The sequence below is a fragment of the Brassica rapa genome, chromosome A09 (assembly GCF_000309985.2).
Source record: "Brassica rapa cultivar Chiifu-401-42 chromosome A09, CAAS_Brap_v3.01, whole genome shotgun sequence".
Lineage (NCBI taxonomy): Eukaryota > Viridiplantae > Streptophyta > Magnoliopsida > Brassicales > Brassicaceae > Brassica > Brassica rapa.
In genome coordinates, this window is record NC_024803.2 from 20,677,980 (window position 1) to 20,703,677 (window position 25,698).

The window sequence follows — 25,698 nt, forward strand, 5'->3', positions numbered from 1 at the left end:
CATCGGTTGATGGCTAGAGCAATCATTCGACAAAATGAAGAGACAATCGATCGTTGGATCTGAAGTGTTGTCGATCGATATCGAGGAGAGGAATCGTCTACTCGGTTTTTTTTTTTCTAAATAGCTAAGTAAAACACAATATTAGTATAACCTCCCCCAGACTTAAACAACATTGTGATCAGTGTTATACAGTCTAAAATTGTTGTGAAAATAAATCATAAGGACAATATTAACAAGGTTTCGAGAGTATACCTGCCATTGATGTGGGTATCGATCAAAACAGTTACGTGGCAATCGATACATGTGATGCTCTATCGATCGATACGCTGGCAAGCCGTCGATCTATTCTAGTTCAGAACTCATGGACCTTCGATATTTTTCTCTTTACCTAACATAAATAAAACACTAAAAGTAAGTAAATAATAAAACCAATTATCTAAATAAAAAACAAATTTCGATTAACAGTCTTCTGCTACAGTAACGCTGCTACAGTAGCTCTCGATTTTCTGCTACAGTGTCGATCGATTTGTTTGCTACAGTGTCGATCGATATCCTTGCTACAGTGTCGATCTATGCTACAATGCATGTGCTACACTGCCGTCGTTACTGTTCATCCGTCAATTTGTGTTTCTTTTAACCTGAAATCATTATAAAACAAAGAACCAATAATAAATTAAAGTAAAACCAAATTTAAAACAAACCTAACAGTGGGTTGCCTCCCACTCAGCGGTTTGTTATAGTCATTTAACTTGACTTTGGAGATCTGATTTAGTCCGGATGAGAATGAGAACTCCCTCCAAACAAGTCTCAATGTCTACTCTCTGAAGCTTTATCATTCCTGTGTGAAAGCCTCCTCCATAGAATCTTCTCCTTTGCAAATGGCTGTGAGAAGCATCTGTTGTACACTCTAGATTTCCTGACACCATCTAAGAAGCGAGGGATAAATGATAACTGAAAATCACCCTTGATATTTTTTTCTCTTCTTCCAATTCCTCCTCTTCTTTCCCAGACTTGTCTAATCGCATGGTGGTATCTCCATCCCTAAGGTTTCCACACACATCGAACTCTTTCTGCTCTGATACACGTCCAGTGTCAATCGATGGAGAAGTGGTAGCGTTGATCGATGCCTGATTGTTGATGTCGTTCGATATTACATATGTGGTGTCGTTTGATGGTATTTGGTTGGTGTCGATCGATGCTGCTTCTGTTGGGCCCTTATCAACTTCATCTCTAAATTGCAACCCTCTCTAAGAAGCTTCTCCATGTAGACGATCATCAAGTACCCCAATGTATGGACTTAACTGCATACATCTATCTGGTCAGATAGAAAATTTAACTTTGACCACAGCGCATTGAACCACAATCTTCACAGGATCATGTATCCTCTTCACTCTTTTGTGAAATCCAGCAGCTTCCTCTGTCTAGATAGGTGGTCTCTGATGTTTAGGGACCGCAAGGTGTGACGCCTTAGACATGTGTATCTTTTCCTCAACTTCTTCCAGCTCGAATATGTATCCTGGCAGTTCATCCAGCCATGGGTGTCGATCGAGGCAATCGGGTGGGTGACGATCGATAATGGAGTGTGGGTGTAGATCGATGCTATATGCTGATTGTCGATCGATGATATAGGGTGGGCGTTGATCGATGATGTGGGGTGGTTGTCGATTAATCTCATCACTTTGGTGTCGATCGATGCTAGCCTTTGGTGAAGTTTCCAGATCTCCTCTCGAAATATGCTGATCGTCATCAAGCTTCTTCTTCAAATTCTGATCCATATCTTCAAGCCATTCCTCCTGCTCTAAGAAGTCTTCCATAGGGATTTCTCTACTCGAATCGAAGTCTTCAAGCTTTTCTCCATCCTCCAACTCCAAGAACTCTTCTAGCGCCAAGAAATCTTCCATGGTGATTTCTCTGTCTACATCTGGGGAAGGAAAACAACTTGATACATCATTGCTCTTATGGGTTGAGGCTGCAATGTCCTGAGGACAACCTGATCTTTCATGGATTTTGAGTGGTGTCGATCGATGACAAAAGTCTGTGTCGATAGCTGCTGAGGTTCTGTCGATCGTTTATGAGTTTGTACTATCGATGGACGTTGAGGTCGTGTTGTTGGTCGACGTTGACGTCGTACCGTCGATCGACGTTAAAGTCGTAGCGTCGTTTTCCGTTGAGGTCATACCGTTTGTCGTTGTTTGAGTTGTGACGTCGGTACACGTTGAGGTCGTACCATCTGGCGACGTTGAAGTCGTGCCGTCGGTAGACGTTGAGGTTGTACCGTCTAGCGATGTTGAAGTCATGCCGTCAGTAGACATTGAGGTCCTACCGTCGGGTAACGTTGAAGTCGTGCCGTCGGTAGACATTGAGGTCATACCACTAATGTCGGCTTCTTCTACTCTGCTCAGCTCTCCAGATACATGTTGTTCATCACCCTCTACCATATATCTCCTTATAGATTCCATCTCAATCTTTAGATTTTCTGCAGAATCATAGAGAAATTTGTTGAGGATGGCATCTCTCATGTCATTCAAGGTAGTGAGAGATCTTAGTGGTAGCTTCTTGAACCAGTGAGTTGCCTCTCCAGCTAGGGTGCATGGGAAGAGTTTGCAGAAGTGGTGGTCTTCAGGGACTTCATTGAAGATAAACAATACCAATTTCTCATACATGTTGATATGATCCTGATATACCTTGGATTTGACCTGTTTTCATCCATGGTATATAGGCGTTTTACTATATATATATCTATGTTTTCTACTCTTCTAGGTATGTTTTAAGGTTCAGGTGCATTTCGGCGTAAAACTATGACTTTGGAGCATTTTGGAGCTTAAAGGACATTTCATCCGAGCTGACCATGTAGAGGTCGACGAGAGAAAGAACAATCGATCGATGCACATCCACTGTTGTCGATCGACACCATGAGATGCCTCGACAAATGAAGATTAATATCGATCGATGTACACAAGTACCATCGACCGATGTCGAGACATTGGACATGTGACGTTTTGGATACAGCGGACTTGAAGCCCAAGTCCAAGCCAAATTACGAAAATGCCCTGACGAGTTTTTAACCTAGTAGATTATATACTGCCTAAGTGTTTTGACGGCAGAGAGAGCTTTTTGGTTACAGTTTTACTTTGAGAGACAGAGAGAGAGTTTTGGAGAGAAGATCGCTTGTGATTGGAACTCCTTGTTTTCATTTCTTTTCATCTATACTATGAATTCTCATTTCTTCATTGTCATGAATTGCTTTGCTATGTCTGAGTAGTTCATTTATTAGATCCAGGGTTCAGATAGGTTTGTGGGATTAGCCCCAAACTATAGATCTGCCTTGTTGTGTGATATACCTTGGATTTGACCCGTTTTAATCCATGGTATATAGGTGTTTTACTATATATATATATCTATCTTTTCTACTCTTCTAGGTATGTTTTCAGGTTCAGGTGCATTTCGGAGTAAAGCTATGACTTTGGAGCATTTTGGAGCTTAAAGGACATTTCACCCGAGCTGACCACGTAGAGGTCGACGAGAGGAAGAACAATCGATCGATGCGCATCAGGGCTGACGATCGATACCAGGAGATGCCTCGATGTGGGAACCGAAATCCGCACTGTCGATTTCCGTTTAAATAAGGAAACTAGGAAAACCCTAATTTCCCAGAGGACCCGGATATCTGCTAATTACCACACGTCAAGCAATCAGAACACGAGAACAACAACGATAAAGTATAAGAAATCGAAAAAGAGAGCAAAGAAGATCTTATTTCCGAATTTGCGTATGAGCATTTACAACAAGGTATAAGCCTGGGCTCGAGAGCTGTCGGCGAGATTCCTAGTTCTAGCAACCCTAAGACGGCTAAACCTAATTGAGTCGCAGCTCGAAATAACAAAAACGGAAAAATGCCTAAATCGCTCTTAAGTGCTAAGTTTGCTCTGAAAAAGTTCTCTCCCTCATGCTCCTCGCCTAGGACTCCTTATATACTAGCTCCAAGGTCGGTTTACGCTTTTACTCTTCTACCCTTAAGCCGTCATAGCATAAAAATGGAGATATTCCATTTTTCCCAATCTTCACAATTATCTTCAAAACTTCCGTATTTATCCGCGGAAACTTGACATTTATCCTTCCTTGTGGACCAAGCGTAAACCGTACTGTGGTTCACGGGCTTTTAGTTAAGAAATCGTAGGATGGGCCTCGAGTCGTGTTTTAGGTCTTTTTGGGCCGTCTTCCGACTCGACACGTTTACTACGATTTCTTTTGATAAAGAACGAACTTTCCGCGGTTTCGAATCCGCGATGTTTGATCGATGAGTTAGAATGGTGGAAAACATTGACTGAGCTTGCTACGGTCTTCGGGAGATAGCATTCGAAGGTTCGACGAGAATGCATGGATTGGTGTCGTATCGATGTTCGGAAGAGTTTAATCGCTACACAGCGACCGAGCTTCGGCTCGAGCTCGGTCGCTACGTTGCGACCGAGCGGGACGATCGCTCGGTCGCTACGTAGCGACCGAGCGGGTCGGACGTTTGGTCGCTATGTAGCGGCCGATATCGGCCCGGACTTGGTTGCTACGTAGCGACCGGACGGCGTGTATGTGCGGCAATTACGCAACGACCGAGCTTGGTTTGTTATCCTTGAATCTTCAAGGATATTTCTTCGTAAAAAGTTCGTGTTTGGTTATATTTTACGAAAGTTACATCTTTCTTTTTACTATCTCTTTCGGAAATACGATCTCCGAGGATTTTCGGGTGGTAATTCCGTCGTAACCGTTTTTGACCTCAACAGTTAGCCCCCCAGCCCGTTAGGATCATGCATCGTAGGATCCTTGCGTGCGGTTAGGCATGTTTGGCAAGTTAGGCGTGATGGATGGAATTAATATCCGAAAGTCCGAGCTTGAATAGTTAATCCTTATGCCTATAAGAAGGGAGGTAACTTGTTTCATAATTTTTTCACTTTCTTGTCTTTCTCTAAGATCTTTCTTAAGAAAAAACTTTCTTCCTTTCTTTCCACCCTTTTCCTCTATTTTCTCAAGAGAAGTATAAAGATGTCGAGCAAGAAAAAGATTGCGAAAAAAGGGTTTTCATCCGCGAGTGCTTACGAAGAGCTCATTGTTCCAAAGATGGAGTTTGTGCCTCACTCGGTACATCCCGCTGAGAACGAGGCATGGTGGGTTGCTCATTATGGTTCGATGACCCCCCCCCCCCCAAAGAGAAGTCGTTCCCGGTCCTGACCCATGTTGGAGTCGAGAAAGAGGATGCAAGCAGGAGTACCGACGAGTTTCTCGCGATCATGCGATCGTTCTACCATATCCCGGATGCTGTGGAGTTTCGGGTTCCCTGCCGCGGGGAATGTGCTAACAGCCCCTAAAAAGGTTACTTCACTTGCTACGAGGCATTCGTAGTGCGTTGTCGCTTATGGTTCCCAATCCCCGAAATCCTCGTCCGAGTGTTGGACCGGTTCGAGGTTGCTATATGCCAGTTGACCCCCCTTGCCATTCAGCATCTTATTGGGATCCTGATCCTGAGCTATGCGCATGACCTTTCCCTTTCCGTCGATCATTATGAAGCGCTTTTGAGGGTTCAACTCGTCAAAGATACGGACAAGCATAGGTTGGTCCCTCGGAACTTTATGTCAGTGGTTAAGAAGTTCATTTCGAACTTCAACTCGTGGAAGAAGTTCTTTTTCTTTGTTCGTATAGACGCTGCGTCCGTCGAAGAGAGTTGTATTCCACGATTTCGGAGGTTGCCGAACGATCGTCCCTTCATCAATCCTCTTGCTCCGTTCCTTGAGGACATCATTGCGGTGAGGGATCTTCTCAGGAACGGTCCCTTGTTCTGGACTTCTTTTACGCCGAAGAGGGTTCGAAAGGCACTGAGATTCGTGCAACCCGGTCCCGCTTCGGCTGCGGACACGGGAAGCGATTCCGAACCTGACGACCAGAATCCCGTCGTAGCTCCAGCAGCTGTGCCGGAGTCGAACTCTTGGAAGGGAAAAGATGTCGATCTTGGCGACATAGAATTTTCGATGGATGACTCTATGCTTCCAGGATGGGATCCGAACCTTGCTTACGGCGATGGGAGTGGTTCGAGCGAGGTCCCTATTCCAGATTTTGATGATTTCTTTGCTGGTCTGCCACCGGGTTTCGATGCTCCTCCACCTACGAAAGAATCGGTGAGGCCGAATGTCGTCGCGGAAGGATCTCGCATCATCAATGGGGTTAGTTTTTTGAGAATTTCTTGGTGATTGTCCTATGTATATATATATATATATATATATATATTATAACATGTCAATCGTTTTTGCAGGGCCTAAGCTTGCTGGGCTCGGCCATTGAGGCGAGCCATAGAGAAGCCATGGTCTACCGCTTCAAGGCGGAGAAAGCGGAGCGAGATCTCGCTCGCGTGCAAGGCGAGATGTTGGAGCGAGAGGTGCAGCTTACTCGTGATCATGCGCGAGCCATCCGCAAAGCGGAAAGGAAGGGCAAAAGGGAAATCGTCGAGGTGATGAAGACTCGTGCCTCTCAATTCCAGGTTGAGTTTGGGAACCTCAAGAATGCCTTTACCTCGGTGGGTGATTTCTGTGAGTGACGTGGTTCGGTCGGAAGTCTTTGGAGGACGCGAGCCGATGACTATGTGTTCGAGGAGGAAATGAGCTTGATGAAGAGTGGGATGAATGAACGTGCCCACGCTGAGGCGCTCATCCCTTCGATCGACGAGCGGATTCAAGGGTTCTGGGATTCCATCCCGGTTTCCCCTGATACCGAGGAGGTTTCGACCGGATTTCCTGACGGTGGCGAGGAAGTGGATCGTCCCGCGGATGCGTTCGGTGCTTCGTTGTCCGGGGATTTCGACTTTGGATTATGAGAGGTGGAATAGTTATCGAAAGAAAGATGCTAGTCTTTCTGTTTTATGTTTTTGGCCGAGTGTGGCCGAGAGATTTGTACGGGCCTGTTTTGGTCGTTTTTATTGCTTATCGGGACTGGCCGTTGGTGGCTTTGAATCCCCTTACCGCTTTACGCGGTTATTTATATATGAATGTTTTGTTTTTCGAATTTTCCTGAGTAGGTTCAAAGTAAATATGAGTTGTCGTCTCATATTTAATTCCGATGAGACGTTCAATCTGTTGGTTCGTTCGTGATTTTCGTAAGAATTACCTATCTTTACGATTTTTCGAGAACATTGAGATACGAACGGAGAGACATGGTTTAGGATCTCGTATCTTTTAGATATCATGCCTTGAGATATTTGAGACCAGAGCGTTGGGTTTAGGGCAAGACCTAGGTTTACTTTCGGTTAAGGTTTGTGCGGTGACTAGCCGGCTATCGTTTTTCCTGTTGCGATTTCTTCCTGACTCGCACCGATCTAAAGTCCGCGATATGTTCTCGGCTTATATGACTTGTATGGTACGACTCGAGCATCTTCTCAGAGTCAACTGGAAGTGCTAAACCAAAATTTCGGGTTTTTGTTGTAGCGCGCTTTTGTCCTTGTGCTGGACGTTTTGAAGATCAAAAGAGTGATCGAATTGCGTTTGTTTAAGACGGCTAGCGTGTTCGTCGGGGCCAATTGACGAACGGGGTTTAAGGTTTTGGTGGTCGCGTTTGGACAATTTGTTAGTATTTATCCTCGAATTTTAACTTTTGCGACGTCTCGCAGTTGTTTCAGGGATTATACGTGTATCTTTGCGTGTTTGAAATGATGATAATTTTTACGATTTTTGGGCCGGATGAGGCCGCAGACAAGAGTCTTAATGTTTCCAGGCGTGTCCTGAAAGTCTCTTTTGTGTTTTACTGAAGCGTAAATGTTTTCGATAAAAAGGACAACGTATATTGTAGTAACAGTTTTTGAAGATTCTAAAAACTCGATTACAATACTGGCGATTCTTCTAAGTGGGAGTATACGAGTATACGCACCCACTCCCCCCCTTTTTAGAGAGGGGGATAGCTGAACTCGTCTTTTGACGAGCTGCCTAAGTACCCCATTCGAGGATCAAGCCATCTCGTAGTTCTGTTTCATGCCGCGAGTGTTTTTACTCAACGGTAGATGTCGCGATGTCCGCCTTGACCATGTCGATCGTGGCTGGGTCAAAGCTATTTTCCGGATGTTCCGGTTGAGTTGTAGCGTGGCCTTCGGACTCGTGTCTTGCTTCGACGTCCGATACGTTTGCGTTGGTGGACGATTTTAATTCGTCATTTCCTGTGGCGTTTTTGGCCGAAGATCGATCTATCTTTGTGCGTTTGCCGTTTGCAGTTGCAGAAGTCGTGATTTGCCTTAACTTGTGCTCTGTGAGGAAGCATAGCCGCGACTGTTTTTGGCAGCCCCAGATGGCCGCGACTCCGCTTGTGGTTTGGAATTTGAGACCCAGGTGGTAGGTTGACGGAACTGCCTGCATGGCGTTGAGCCATGGGGTTCCCATGATCATTCACCGCCGTATGGCTGACCGGCGATTACTAGCGATTCCGGCTTCATGCAGGCGAGTTGCAGCCTGCAATCCGAACTGAGGACGGGTTTTTGGAGTTAGCTCACCCTCGCGGGATCGCGACCCTTTGTCCCGGCCATTGTAGCACGTGTGTCGCCCAGGGCATAAGGGGCATGATGACTTGACGTCATCCTCACCTTTCTCATGTTGTCAAAGAGTTGAACAATGGTTTTTTCGTGTTGTCAAAGAGTTGAACTATGAAAATAGATGGCGAGTGCCTGATCGAATTGATCAGGTCATGTAGGAACAAGGTTCAAGTCTACCGGTCTGTTAGGATGCCTCAGCTGCATGCAGTGACGTTGTAGATAGCAGGATGATCAACTACCGCGAACTCGGCGATTTTTGTGATCTCCTTGGCCATGACTGGCAACTGGATCGATCCAAGAGTCATCGATACTTCGCCTGAAAAACCCGTGAGTGGTTTTGGCGTCGGAATTACTTCTCCGAGTCGATGCTCATCCGCTTGAGAGTGTCGCGGAAGATTACGCTGACCGTGCTTCCCGTGTCGATGAGTACCCTTCCGACTTCTAAATCTCGTATGACGAGATCTATGACGAGCGGGTCGCAGTGAGGTTGGTCGATGCCGCCGGCTTCTTCCTTTGTGAAGGTGATCGAGCAATTTTGGCCATCTCGAGGAGGAGACCATGTAGGCCAATTTGCACTCGACTCTGCCTTCCGTTGGTAAGCCTTGATGGCCGACACAGTATCGCCACAGTATTGTGATCCTCCGATGATCATGTTGACTCTGCGACGATTGTTATCGTTCCCCTTGTCGTCCGGCCTCCTACCGCGTTTATCCCCGGGCTGATTTCGTTGAGGGGATTTTTCAGCGGGCGGGTTTCTGTCCGTCTTTGGAGGGGGATCAGAATCGAGGATGAGATCCTTGACGCTAGTTACTTACGAAAGCACTCCAGCGAGTAGCTTCGCGGCCAGTCTTGCTCCCAAGACTTTGCAGTTGGTCGTGGAGTGTCCTCGGGATTGATGGAACTCGCAAAAGGTGTTTTCGTCATACCCTTGATTGCGAGTCCATGTGTTGCCCGTGGTCCGGCCCTGATCCGAATTGATCGTGTAGTTATGCGCCCCCTGGAGATCTTCCCCCTCGTGATGGACGTACTTGTCGTTACGAGAGTTCTTCTCTTTCCCTTTCAGATCCACGTCTTTCGAGGATGGTCTTGCCGCCTTATGTTTTTGCGATAAGACTTTAGTTTCTTCCTCGACTATGATGTAGTCTGTTGCTTTGTGGAGGGCGTCCTGGATCGTTCGCGGTTTGTCGAGAGTTATCCACTTTCTGAATTTCGACTTGTACCAGAGCGTCTTTCTCAGCGCGTTAATGGCCACTTTGTCGCTTATCCCGCTGACCCTGGACATTATCAGCTTGAACCGACTGATAAACTCGCGGAGGGGTTCGTCTTCCCTTTGGGAGAGACTCCAGAGATTAACATCGGAAGTTTCTCTGTCTATGAATACAGAGTATTGTTTGAGAAACTCCGATGCGAGTTGTCGGAAACTCGGGGGCAGCACAAGTAGCATGATGGATTTGAGACTTTACGGCTCTCACTTCTGCCGCATTCTTGGTGATGTAGTCGCGAAGATCGCGGATATCCGATGTCTCGTCAGTGGATTTCCGAGCCTGTCGGCATTTACTGCGAGTGAGCTCGGTCTGCTTTTCAGCCAGCTCCTCTTGTTCGTTCCAATAGGCGATTTCCTCTAGCTCGGTCGCTACGTAGCGACTGAGCGGGACGAGCGCTCGGTCGCTACGTAGCGATGGAGCGGGACGATCGCTCGGTCGCTACGTAGCGACCGAGCTTTGGCTCGATCTCGGTCACTACGTTGCGAACGAGCTTCGGCTCGAGCTCGGTCGCTACGTAGCGACCGAGCTTTGGCTCGAGCTCGGTCGCTACGTAGCGACCGAGCTTTGGCTCGAGCTCGGTCGCTACGTAGCGACCGAGCGGGTCGGACGTTCGGTCGCTATGGAGCGGCCGATATCGGCCCAGACTTGGTTGCTATGTAGCGACCGGACGGCGTGTATGCGCGGTAATTACGCAACGACCGAGCTTGGTTTGTTATCCTTGAATCTTCAAGGATACTTCTTCGTAAAAACTTCGTGTTTGGTTATATTTTACGAAAGTTACATCTTTCTTTTTACTATCTCTTTCGGAAATACGATCTCCGAGGATTTTTGGGTGGTAATTCCGTCGTAACCGTTTTTGACCCCAACACTCGACAGATGAAGATTTATATCGATCGATGTACACAAGTACCATCGATCGATGTCGAGACATCAGACACGCGACATTTTAGATTCAGCAGACTTAAAACCCAAGGCCAAGCCAAATTACGAAAATGCCCTGACGAGTTTTTAACCTAGTAGATTATATACTGCCTAAGTCTTTTGACGGCAGGAGACCTTTTTTGTTACAAGTTTTACTTTGAGAGAAAAGAGAGTTTTGGAGAGAAGATCACTTGTGATTGGAACTCCTTGTTATCATTTCTTTTCATATATACTATGAGTTTCTATTTCTTCATTGTTATGAATTGCTTTGCTATGTCTGAGTAGTTCAATTATTAGGTCTAGGGTTCAGATAGGTTTGTGGGATTAGCCCCAAACTATAGATCTGCCTTGTTGTGATATTCATGACAGATTTTTATTCATTGCTTGTTTTAGCCTTGCTAACTAGAACTTAATCATAGGATTGCATATTCAAGCACCCTTGTTATCCCATCCTGACATCTATCTATCATATTAGGACTGCTAGAGAGGGCTAACCGCCAATTTAATATCTTAGTAGGGCATATCATACTCGCGCATAGGCCTGGCTAGAACACGTCGATCGTTGTCCTCAACTGACTATCGATCGACGTTGGCAAAGGTGTATCGGTCGACGTCCCAATAGGACCATCTATCGACGTCCCAATAGGACCATCGATCGACGTCCCAATAGGACCATCGATCTACACTATGTCGTTGTCGACATACTAACCGTTGAGACACGAGAATTAGCCTGTTAACCAGTGAAACATGCGACAGCTGATCACTGAGTTAAGCGGTTGAGCTCTAATATATCATGCATGCAACAAATAGGCATCTATAGGTATTAAAATCTCCAACACCTGAATAGTGGCCCTGCATCTAATATCATTTCCAACCAAGTTATATTTACTAGTTACTTCGCTTTTTACTATTGCTATTTCATTTAAACATTTACAACTCTTAGAATTAATAAACACTAGATTTAATTATTCCCTAGCTCCTTGTGGATTCGATCCCTAAGTACTACATCTGAACCTCTTTTGATGAGAGTAACACTCCTAAGGGTAATTTGAGTGGTATCAAATTTGGCGACGTTGCCGGGGAGCTTTGATCGCCATTAGATTTAGTTTTATTGATTCTTATTATTTTCTCTACCCCCTTTCTAATAATCTTTTTCTTGTCTTTTCAGGTGCATGCCCAACGGTACCAGAAGCAACATGGAGAAAGACTTGCTGTTCTCACACGATCCTGCTCATTTGGAACGCACCATCCGTAGAGGTCAACGTTCCACATCGCTCGACGCAACAACTTTGTCGTCGATCGATACGCACAACCAACCGTCGACCGACACCAGAACTTTATCGTCGATCTATCCCAATCGTTCGACAACAATCGATACTATACCGCATACGTCGATCGATACCGTGTCGTCAAAAATGGTAAACATTATTATTTTAACACAGGACGAGAACGGAAATCTGTATGACCAAGACGGTCATCTGCGTAATGCAACAGGTCATAAAATAGACGGTCAGGGGACTGCAATCCCTGATGCTAATGCTACAGGAGCTGCTCAACCTGTAGATGAGAATGCTCGATCAAAACCACTGGACGACTACAATCGCCCAGATGAGTACTATTCCAACAGATCAGCTATTTGACTTCCGGAGATCAAGAAGCAGAATTTCGAGCTGAAGCCTCAATACTACACTCTCGTGTCGCAGATACCCTACTCTGGGTTACCGCACGAGCATCCTATGGACCATCTGGAACGGTTCGAGGATCCAATCGCTGCTATTCGGATGGAAGGAGTCCCCGAAGACTACCTGCTGTGCAAGCTCTTCAGATACACGCTGAATGGAGAAGCGATGCACTGGCTTAGGCAGCAACCCACAGGATCTTTAACATCCTGGGCCTACATCAAGAATGCTTTCCTACGAAACTTCTTCGATGAGGCGCGCGCTGAAGAACTTCGGAACAAAATTTCCACATTCTCGCAGGAGGCTAGAGAGTCCTTCAAAGATGCGTGGATTAGATTTAGGTTCTTCCAGCGAGACTGTCCACACGACGGATTTAACGAAGTGCAGCTGCTAAGCACTTTCTTCCGAGGTCTCGCCTTACAGTATCAAATGGCTCTTGATACGGCGAGTGAAGGAAACTTCACTACTCGGAATCCGTTGGAAGCTGTGAGACTTATCGAAAACCTTCCTAACAGCAGCAGCACCAAAAACACTGACTCTGAACGGAAGAAGTCTGTAGCCTCTATCGGGAAGGAACAGATGGACGAAGTAAGAGCTAAGTTAGATGTGGTGCACGAGCTTCTTAGGAAGCAAGTCTGTTCAGCTGAAGGAGAAGTAGCAGATACAGAAGGAGAAGAAAATGTGAACTACATCGGAGGTACCGGATTACAGAAATTTGGAAACCAGGGCGGAAACAGAAACTTCTTTGGAAATGGTCAAAGAGGTAACCAAATTTCACCACCCCAGACTCAGGAAAAGCAAGATCGAAGAGATGCTTGATCGAGTACTGTTGGGACAACAACAAATCACCGTGGATTTTAATGGTAAAATAGACTCCGCCTACAACAATCTGAACACCAAAATCGAGACCTTAGGGAGTCAGATGAGAAAACTTGAAACGCAAGTAATTCAGACGGGCGAGACTATAAAAAGGACGGAAGCTTTCGCTAAAGAGGCAGGAGCCGACAAAGGGAAACACCACGTAAATGCCATCATAGATGATGATTTCTGGCAAGTGGTGAGAAATGAAAAGCTTGAGGAAGGAGACTTCGAAATCGAAAGCTCCATGAGTCTCGACGGATCACAATGGTGTCGACCGATGTCGATGAACTTGCATCGATCGACAGACCATGACGAAGATCGATGGACGGATTACTCCAGTCATCGATCGACGTCGTCCGCTAAATTGACTGAATGCAATGCAGTTCGAATTCTAACTCATGAGGAATTCGCAGCTAAGCATCCTCACCTTTCTATGATAAAATTGATCGATCGGTTGAACCAACCATCGATCGATAGAGTGAGTCCAACATCGATCGTCACAACACACCCCCCATCGATCGACATGCACCTCTGACATACCGAGTGCGGTTACCTTCAATCGATAATGATTATATCAACGCACTCAGACCACCACCTAAACCATTAGCTAGCCCACCCGAACCAAAACCCAACCCTTTAAATAGTTCACCAGAACCAGTTCAAGAAGAACAAGAAACTGAAGGGAGAAGGTTAAGGAAAAGAAAGGAGAAGATTCCTAAGAACCTTAAGAGGGAAGCTAACGATAAGGAGATGGATGGTTTTACTAAAAGAGTCCTCAGAATCCCAATCGAAAAAGCTTTTGATGAAGCTTACTCCACACACCGGTTGTGGATGTTCTTCAGAGAAACAAAGGTAACTGAGGAGGACATTAGGAGAATGTTTCATCAAGTCAGAGAGAAGATGAAACACATGATCACATTGACGAAGAAGAGTGATCCTGGGAAATTTGCAATACCATGCTTAGTCAAGGGTGTTGAATTTCCCCATTCAATGTGTGACACAGGAGCATCAGTTAGTATCCTCCCTAGGATCATGGCAGACCAGCTTGGTTTGACCATCGAACCTTCAACAGAATCCTTCACCTTCGTGGATCTTTCAGAAAAACGATCAGGAGGTATCATACGATATCTGGAGGTACAGATTGGTAATGCCCTTGCCCCTATAGATTTTTGATATACCATGATTTTCACCCGCTTTTATACATGGTATATAAAGGTTTTAAGATGTATTAATCATGTTTTAGAGTCTTTTTAAAGCAAATACAGGTTTATTCACCTGATGGAAGGAAATGATACTTTTGGGACATTTTGGAATGCTTTTACGCAAGGAAAATCGATCGACGCTTGAAGAGCAACATCGGTCGATCTTAATCACTTATTATCGATCGACATACATTCTTGTGCATCGATCGATACGCAGTCACACAGATGAAATCGCAAGCTAAAAGATTTCATTTCCTAGAAGATCTATTATTTACAACTTAAGTCCTTGGCCGCCTGTTAGGCTATATGTACTAGAGTTTTGTATCATTTCTAGGCAGACACTTGCAAAAGACCTAGTTTGGAAAAAGAGCATTTTGGCTACCATTAGGAGAGCTAGGGATTGGAGAGATAGATCTGAGACTGCAAAACAGAGAAGATCTTGATCTCCATTATTTCTATTACTCTATCTATTTGTGTTCTATGTTTCATTTGAGTTTATTTCACACCATCATGACTTTGTCTCTCATGAATATGTTTGAGTAAACCAATTGTTAGATTTAGGTTTCTCACCATGGTTGAAAATATGTACTGCTAATATGACTGTTAAAAAGGTGTTTTGATTGTTCTTTCATTGCGTATGAACTTAATGCTAAAATTGAGATTGATCACCTTCATTTTAGATCCTAGGATTAATTGAGTCCGACTAACCGTTTCCCCTCAATACATGAACCCATTTGCGTGATCTAACTGACTCAGGCGCAACGACAGTTGGTCTGAGAAGGTTAGAGAACAAGTTAAACCCGTTCGCAAAGCTCACTAGAATAACCGTCGATCGACGCAAATATCGTTCTGTCGGTCGATCGTTACAAAGGTGTATCGGTCGATGACTTTCACATCGATCGACACTTTCTCGAGGTCAAAATACGACAGTTGAGATCCGAGATCTAGTGAAGATAACCTATCCGGTTAAATCAACGTTTAGTTCAAGAACCATTGAACCCTTTAGTCTAAACTAAGTGCATACATTTTACACCTGAGAATTACCTGGATCTAGCTACTTTCCCAATCTTGAAACCACTTCAATTCAATCTATTGAATCACTGTTGTTTTCGATTTATCATTTATTTCTTTTAAAACTATTAAAACCTTTTAGTCTATATTCATTTCTAATTATTTAAGTCTGTTGAGTAATCCTAGAGTCTCTGTGGATTCGATCCCTAAGTACTATATCTGAACCTCTTTTGATGAGAGTAACACTCTTTAAGGTAATTTGAGTGATATCAAATTTGACGCCGTTGCCGGGGACTCTTTCTTATTACCATTAGATTTAATTTAGAATTTAGTATAGACTTGTTACGAAAATCTTGCTAAAGTTTTCTTTCTTAATCTGTTATTCAGACACAAAGAATGGAGAACATAGAGCGCGACCAACCATCGATCGACGGGAATACGTTTCCATCGAGCGACGATGAGTCAGAGGAATCGACCGATACGGAGTCACCAACATCGATCGATATCGCCCAGCCGGAAGCAGGTAAGTATTCTCTTACCAAGCCCGCTAATGAGAAAGTAGTCCAAACTAAACTAAATGGTCAAACGAGCAATGAAACTAGCCAAACTAAACAGGGGACTGAAATCCCTGTTAAGGAAAATTCCACCTTAACTAAAGGTGAAGATATAAAATTGTCCATACATGACTACCTTGATCCTGGTAGGACCTATTCCAATAGGTCCGCTGTAATAACCCTCACTAGCAGATAGAATTTTGGTCGAGAAAATTCTTTAAGATCAGTTTGAAGATTGATCGATCAGAATTTAAATAAAAATTGACACGGTGAATTAATCTCGACGGGGCTGTCTTTTGGTCGAAAAAATGGTTCTGGTCGAGTGTTAATTATTATTGTTGATTTTTATTTATGCTGGGCGAGTTTCTTCAGAGCAGGACGAGATTCGAATGATGAAAAATATTTAGTCGAAACAGTCCGAAAATATCGACAAAACTCTTAAAATTATTTCTGAACAGTCACATGCTTTGCACCTTCTAGCCTACTTGCTTCCTCAGTAATTAGGTCACATGACCTGCACCTACTTGCTTGCCTGCTTGCTCATTAATTCAGTCACATGATTGTCACCAGCTGCTTGCAGCTTTCTTCTTGGGAGGGAAAGGACAGCAGCTTGCTGTTGGAAGTGCTGAAGCTGCTCTCCACATGTCCTTTCTCAGCCTTGCTTTGTGCTGAGTGAAACCCTCACCTGAAGCAACTTCTTATGTTATAAAACACCATCTTCTCTCCTCTGGACGTTCATAACCTGCAAGAAAAACCAGAGAAATTCAGAGAGAAAGAGAGAAAGAAGAGAGAAAACTTTGTGAGAAAAACTAGTTGAAAAATTCAGAAAAAAAATTCAGAGAAGAGAATTGAGAATGGACAAACCTTTCTCACCATCCTGTGACTTTATCCAGTGTGTTCTGGTGTGGTTAAGAGCTGAAGGTTTGGTGTCCAAGAGTTTAGAATCACCCATGTTCTTCAGCCTTTGATTTTGATCGGTAAGATGGTTGTGGATCAGTTTCTGTGAGAAGTTTTGTTTGTTTGCCTATACTGGAGATAAATTCTGAATAAATCCAACCATGGATTCTTGTGGGGTTGATCAGGTTAATTCGTGGTTAGCTTGAAGAGAGACAACCAGTCAAGTTTAATTAGTTGAGTAAAACCGGTAAGCTTCAGCTTCTTGATTCAGCCATGTTTTGATGAGAACCAATTGCTGTATGTTGGTTAACCTGTCAGGATCAGTTGTCTAAGGTCTTGTTCTCTTCAGTCTTGGTTGATTTATGATTTAATCAGTCTCATAGAACCAGTAGACGAACTGATAAGAATTATGGGAATTAAACCGAACTGATTTGATCTTGTTTAGAACTGAATTGAGCTGAGTATGTTCTGATCTGATCTGAGCCGAGCTGTCTATGGTCTGAAATTGTCTTGAACTGATGTCGTCTGAGTATAACCGAGTTAAGCTGTTGGGAACTAATTTGAACCGGAGTTAGCTGAGCATGAACTAAGCTGATATGAACCGAGTTAAATTGTTAAAGCTTGAACCGAGCTGAACATGGTATCAATCTGTCTTGAACCGAACTGATACGAGAGAACTGAACTGAAATGTTATGAACTGAGTTGAGTTTCTTCTTGAACCAGACTAGTGAACCTTATGTTCCAACTGTTATGTTTTGAATTCAGATGGCCAAGGAGAGTATTCGGATCAGCCGGATCCTTGTGATGGTTCTGAACCGAGAGTGATCCAGAAGTGAAGTGTGATTAGCTTGAGCTCGAGTCTAGTCTTCCTTAGCCAATCTCATGGATTTAAAGGTGAGTCTAGATAGATGATGAATGAATTATGAATGAGTATATTGCACATTGAATATGGTTGATTAATTAAGAATTAATCATGAATTAATTAAGAGATAATCATTGATTAATTAAGGATTTATCATGGATTAATTAAGGAGTAATTATTGTTGATTGATTAAGTATTATCCCTTGATCTATATTTATATATGAAGTATTTATCTAGTTTAAATACTTAAGAATTGATAAGAGTAATTCTTTGAGGTTATCCCGAGCCTTAGTACTTGTTCTCAAGTACTAATCTATAAGTATTCTATTAATAAGTGTGAATCATGTGAAGTCTTATTGTATACTCACTCTCCCGAAAGTCCCGCATTGCCGTGAATTGGTCCTGCGATATGGATCAAGGTCATGAAGACACGATGATGGGGTCGCACCCTGGAGGCCGTGTAACTGCATGCAGCGTTGGATGTTCTATCTTGGAATATCTGATGGAGATGATGGTTATATTTATTCCCCGTTAGGCTCGGTTAGCCTTGGTGGTTTTCCGGGTTTAGCATATATATATATATTAAGAGTATGAGTGATTGGCGGGTATCGTGGAGGTGATGTTTAAGATAGATTCACATGGATGGATTGAGAGGCCTTATAATTATATTAATTATGGAATATAATTCCACTGCATTCAAATGGTGTCGCTTGCTCGGGATACTATTGATATGTGTTTGGGTGTGGGATTAGACTCACTGAGTAAACTAGTTACTCATGACTCATTTGATATGCAGGTAACCAGTAGGTGGGAGACCTTTACTCTAGGACGGGAAGGAACGGCATTAGCCAGCGGTAGTTTTATTATCCTTGCAGTCGTTTTGATATACTTTATGTATAAGGTTTGTTGACCGAAAACCTCGAGGTTAATCTATAATATTTTGTAAGATTCTTTTAAATGAATAAGTATATAGTGTATAAAGAATGTTTTTAAAGTACGGGTTCCAAATGATATTAGTCCTTGTCCGGACGAACCAACTATTCGGTATTACTCTTATGGTTGTAAAGCCTTGGGTTGTACCTAATAGGATATGTGTACTTAGGCGGTTGGCCTAAGGTACCTGGATTTATTTCGGGAACTTCAGGTTAGTCGTTTATGTACACATTGTGGCTTCTCGGTTTGGTTTCAGTTACGAGTGATCGGCTGTGCATGTTCTTGTTTGATTGTTGCACGGCTGGTCGAGTCAACTTATACTTAGACCAGATCGGGGGTGTCACATCCGCTATTAAAATACCAGGAGACGATACCAAGAAATCCAAGTTTAACGCAGATTACTACCGTATGGTTCGTCAAAACCCATTCCGTGGATCCCTCCCAGATTACCCACAAGATCATATTGAGACTTTGGAAGAATTAATACCAGATGAATATGATCGTTGTAAACTATTCTCATTCTCCCTAGAAGGAGAAGCCCTCAGGTGGTTGAACTGTTTAGCAACAGGATCACTCACTTGTTGGGAAGAGATTAGAAGAGCTTTCCTTAGAGAATTTTTCACTGATGAACGCCACTGGGAAGTAAGAAAACAAATTTCTACATTTCGCCAAGGTCCACGCGAATCATTTAAAAATGCTTGGGGAAGATTCAGAGGCTATGAACTTGAATGTCCCCATCATGGTTATTCAGAACCACAACTTCTTAACATCTTTTATGGAGGTGTTAATTTGAGCTACAAAACCACACTCGATACAGCGAGTGATGGAAATTTCATCACTAGGAATCCCGAAGGAGCTAGACGCCTTATCAAGAATATGACAACGGGAAGGTCCTATGAAAAAATGGATGAAGAAATAGAGAAAACTACAAATCCAAAAGACAATTCTGATTTATTAGAAATTATGAACTCCCTTAAAACCCTTCATTCCTTTCTTCAAAACAAACACCGATCTGATATAGCCCAGATCGACGAAAACGCTTTGTCTGACACCGATGATTATTCGGATGAAGAAACGAACTGCTCTGATCCTTCCTCTGTTTTTCATGTCGAGAGCTTTACCCAAGCTTATGACACTGCTTTAAAATCACGTACCGGAAGAGAAAGGTTCAATATCAGACAAGCTCTTACTGGCAACCGTAAGACGAAATCGGAGTTTTACGGAAAGATAAATATGGTTTACGGAGAATTGATGGAAAAAGCAGATTCTTTAGGAGAACTAATCCGAAAATTAGAAGGTCAAGTAGCTGAGATAGCAACTGCAATAAAGAGAGATGCTGGATGTCTTCCCGGAAGGACTGATCTAAACCCAAGACGTCAAGTCAGTGCCGTAATGCTGCGCAGCGGGAAAAACCTCGCAGCAGGCACGAGGAATAATTCAGATGTTGGAAAACCTGACGATGCCGATGAGACCGGGAAAAGCAACTCTCATCCCATTTTTCTTGACGAACTAGACCCAAATCCATCTCAAGACAACCGGAAAACCACCGCTGAAAAGGCTAAGGAAAAGGCAATAGACTTAGAACTAGAAGAAGATACGGAGACTGAGGATGAGATCGATCGACAGTACGGCACTGACGTCGATCGACCCAAAACACCCACCGTTGATCAACAACCGGAGAAACCCATCGATCGACGGTCTACTCAACCCGAACCTATAATTGAAAGAGTCTATAGAACTTTACCCCCTTTTCCTCCTAAAACGCAAACTAAGAAATCATTAGAGAACGCAATCTGCAAGAAAGCCTTAGATAGGATTTCTGTCGAGATGTCTTTTAGCGATGCTATAAAAATAGCACCTTCAATTAAGAAGAATATAAAAGATATGAAATCTCCAAACTATCCAATCGCAGAACACAATGTGATGATGATTTCAGAAGAAGTAAGTGCTATGATTAGAGGAGAAACTCCAACGAAGAGATCCGATCCTGGTAGATTCGTCCTAGATTGTAAGATAGAAAACACGTGTTTCCCTAGATCACTATGTGACCTCGGTTCTAGCGTGAACCTTTTGCCTTACTCTGTTGCTGTGACGTTAGGATACAGAGAGTTTATGCCAACTCCGATCACCCTGGTTTTAGCTGATAGATCTATTAGGGTACCCGAAGGAATTCTCGAAGATGTTCCCATAAAGATTAACGATTGCATCGTGCCTACGGATTTTGTTGTGTTGAAATACAGACAAGAACCCAAAGACCCCCTCATTCTGGGTCCAGATCCCTGCAGAACCGCAATGTTCAGCACAACACAAGGATGAATGGGAAGTCTCATACATCGACACAAGGATAAACGACGTGTACTACCCTCTCAACAAAAACGTAGACTGGCTGAGCACTAAAATCGAACTACTACAGCAAGATCTGGATACCATTCGCAAGAAGGACCAACAACCAGCCACATCGATCGACATGTGTACCATCACATCGCTCGTTGCTAAGGTCTCAGCCATGAATGAGAGGCTGAGGACTTACGAGGACATGCATGACCGCTTTATATCACCAGTCATGATAGATTTAAACAAATTGTCTAGTCAATTACTTCATGCCCAAAGGGATATTGATAACATTACTATTCAAATTTATTTGCAGGCAAAATCAGCATCGATCGACAGGCTACGAGGGCCTTGGATCGATGGCAAGAATTCTGTGGAGTTACTTCCTTACACAGCAGCAGAGGTTGACAAGATCACATCCAAGATCTACACTGCTATAGACACCATGGAGGAACGACTTGACAAATGCTGCGATGACATCTACTTTCCATTCGACAACAAAATCAGTGGACTAGACAGCCACGCAGAATGGCTACAGAAAGAAGTTTAAGCCATTCAGAGGCAACTCGCAGCTCAGCACCAGATATCAGCATCAATCGACAGGACGCGAGCGAAATCGCTCGATGGTAAGTCGCCGAGATCGACCGACGCACACATAATCGCATCGATCGACGCCGAGTCTCCACCAGCCGGCGAGCAGCTGATACACAATATGATAGAGTCAATGCAAAAGGAACTGACAGAACTTTCAGCATACGCCTATGACAACATAGGCTGGTACCAGCTCAGCATTGATAACATTCAAGATAGGCTACAAAACATCTCCAATGTACTTGCGAAGATGGATGACAAATGGACAAGAAATGATGAGGCCACAAGAAGTTTCATTGCATCTTGGTCCCAAATGTGCAGAGATGACGTGGATGCTTGTTTTCCAACAAGCAGCTGTTTCTCCACCAAATAGCCAATCACTACCACAGGCAAGCTAAATGACTATAACCAAGCGCTGAGTGGGAGGCAACCCACTATTAGGTATTTTAGTTTGGTTTTATTAGCTAGCATTTATTTACTTTCGTTTTATTTCTTTCAGATTTAGGAGACCCAAGTAGGAGGACCTGAATATCGACCGCCGACGAGACGTCGACATCGCTCGACATAGAGAACCACACGACGATCGATGTAAAATATTCCCATCGATCGATATCTAATCCGGTCAGATGTATCTTCCTTACTTGTTACATTTCGTACATCATGAACTATTTCATCATAACTCCGACTGAGTTACACTGGGACAGTGTAATTTAAGTCTGGGAGGAGATTTACTGATATAATTTATTTTATTCTTATATAAAAGGAATTTTAATAAATTATGCTTAGCTATTGAAAATAAGGACTATAATCTTATATTGATTTAAACTTGAACTAGGTGACCGGCCCGCACCCTGTGCGGGCATAAGAACATGACGGCCCCGCACCTTGTGTTCTCTCTCGGCCCGTACCTCACGAGAGGGAACATAGTAACGTCAGTATGAAGAGACAGATATTGTGTGTATGTATAATTGCAACGTCACAAAATATTTTGTGTGTTTACGAAGATACTTTCATTCAAAAAATGAAATAAATAGTATATAGTTTTAGAAGTAACTGATTTTATATTATCATTAATTAGAATTGTATTGTATATGTTTCGTAATTTTTATTTTAGGTGAATAATATTATTTTTCCAAAAATAATAAACAAACATTTATGTAGACATAATAAAAGAAAATATAATAAAAATCAAAATATTATATATAAATAATATAAATTATAAAGTACATTTCTCGATAAAGAAAGCAAATTCAATTAGAAACTTGCAAAAAACTAAATAAATTTTGTAAGCAATTTGACGGGTTAACATTATTTGATAGATTTATAAATTTCTAAATTTTATTGAACATGAAATAATATTAAATTGACATACCGTCATCGGTCTCCTAACTCATCACAGCCCATCTAGCAAATATAAAAAATAAATAATTGCAACAATTTATTGATTTTAAAATTTATTTTTGAAAAAAAAGTAGATTAAAATTACGTACCGTGACTACGAAATATTCTGAAAAACTTGTTTGTAGACAACATTCAATATTTTTGCTTGCGGCTTTCCTTCTTTACCAGTTATTAGAATTTTTAATCCAGATCTCGACTTAACTCTTGAAATTGCAACCTTGCCTTGCATTTTGCAAGCATTTTATAAATTATTTTAAAATTATGATAAATTTATTCTTTAAACAACGATAAATAATTTAAAAATAATATTAATAAACATTTTTGGATTTTGTAATATTTAAAATAGTTATTATATAATTATATTCGAACACAGTTCATCAAGTAGAGTATAAAATATTATAATTATCTTATATAAAATTTTGTTCATTGTATTTTATAGTTTATAAATATTAAAAGTAATAAACAAAACATTATTAATCTTTCTATAATTTCGAAAATTAGTTTCCATAAATTGTTATTTGTAATATTCGTTAGATTATATGACAAGTGATGTTAAATGATTTTAGACTTATCCTAAATTTTTAGATCTAAATTAAATAAATAAAAATTAAAAACAATCGACCAATCAAATTATAACAATTTCTTGAAACTTCACCTATGAATCCCAATCTGCGATAGATCAGTCCACGAGATTCACAAAGAAACTCTAAATCCCGTACAGGTTGGGTTACTTAAACGTAGATTTGTCAATTTGACATATATGCACCATGTTGGTAAGTTGACCACGATTATTGGTGGAACTAATATCCGGTCTAATAAAAAAAGGTAGCTGGTTCGATTATTAATTTTCTAGGTTTTTTTACTCCTTTGAAAATGACCTCATGAATTAAATAAAAAATGCATAATGCTAGCTTACTTATAAGATAGTATATTCAACAAAAAAAATGATATAAGATAGTATTACTAAATGATACTATGTAATACTTTCCCCCGACTATATTCATCAAAAAAAGAGAAAGTACTAAAGAACCTCTTCAATAACTGCTTTAACTTGGCGAAGCTTCTCAGCATGTTCAAGGTCTTTTGGATCACTATCACTCTCACGACCTGGTCTACATATAAAAAAAGGAAGACCATACCATTATTCAACACATGGAAAGGATAGATCAGACATGCTTTTTGGAGACAAGACACAAAGAGTTGAGTTCATGGTTCTACCTTGTACGGGGAACTAACATTCTTGTTGCATCTAATAGGTCTTGCAACTGGACTGCACTTTTTAGTTTTGTCTATAAAAAGAAAAAAAATATATAAAATGAATCAAGCCTCTGATAAAAGATGGATGACAGAAAAGCTGGAGCCTCTCGCACCCCAGCTGTTGGCTTTCCACCATTGTACTTCAGCATCAGGTTTAACAGTTTCTCCTTTGTAACATTTAGTTTCACCTTCTGTTTTGGAGTTCGATCGCCACTGTCATGTAATAACAAAATTTTAACAGATAGAAGTATAGAGGAGATAAAGGTGATTTATATGCTAAGAAAACATACTGTCGAATAACAACAATGACACAACGTAGCTCTTCTGAGTTCCCATTGCCTTGGTGGGTTAGTCCTTTATTAGGTTGTACATGTGTATTGAACTTCCAAGGCAAAGTGGGTGGAGTCGATGAAAGATGAGAAGCCTTTGCGTCAAAACACATTTTTCTTAGCACACAAGCAGCATCGTCGTAATACCTTAATAGTATGAGAGGAAGATTTGTGAATAATACTTTAAAGAATGAAAAGAGAATGTTTGTATTTTAAGACCTTGGGTGTCTCCTATATATATACATTCAATTTATTTCTCCTATTAATGACGCACAATATTTTGCACAATAAATAATGAAATCGTTTAAAGAAAGATATTAAATGTGTATTGTCAAAAAATTATTTGCATATGATATTATTTTAACTTGCGCAAGTAATCCATATTAGAAAGGTAAGTTATTAAAAACAAAAACCTAATTAGAAACATTAAAATATTTTGTAAGCAATGTAATAAATATGATATCAACATGCGCAAGTTTACCGTTTCAATAATAAGGAAAGTTTTTAATATTTGTCTTAATTCTAAATCTTGCCCAAGAATAAACTAAATCGATAATATTTAATGATTTCAACTTGCGCAAGTAATCCATATTGTGAATAAGTGATTTGCATATTTAATGATTTCAACTTGCGCAAGTAATCCATATTAAAAAGGTAAGTTATTAAAAATAAATTTTGTCAATAAGTTATTTGCATATTTAATGATTTCAACTAGCGCAAGTAATCCATATTAGAAAGTTAAGTTATTAAAAACAAACAACATAATTAGTAGGGGTGGACACTTTACCCGATATCCGAAGTGGCACCCGAACCCGATCCGAAAATGCATGTTAAGTTTTTTATTTAAAAAAATTAACAAAAAGTTACATCCAATTTTTTTTTTAAATAACTAAATTAATGCCTTTTTAGTTTTAAATTTTTTTGTCCAAATCTATTAACCATTCAATCTATTAAAAATAAAAAATTAGTTAACTGAAAGTTATATTTTTAAATATAAGAATCTTGAGAAATGAAAATTTTAATTTTTTTTTTCAAAATCTAAATATCTGAACC

The 25,698-nt window shown here is 41.6% G+C and overlaps 1 protein-coding gene across 1 annotated transcript in view; it reads left to right on the forward strand.

Moving 5' to 3' along the window:
* The window catches only part of LOC117128199, a 28,109-nt gene extending 5,870 nt beyond the window's left edge, over window positions 1–22,239 (forward strand). Inside the window, exon 2 of the mRNA XM_033280067.1 lies at window positions 22,100–22,239. The gene's annotated coding sequence lies outside the window, so the exon portion shown is untranslated. The remainder of the gene's footprint in view (window positions 1–22,099) is intronic.
* Window positions 22,240–25,698: the final 3,459 nt, after the last annotated feature.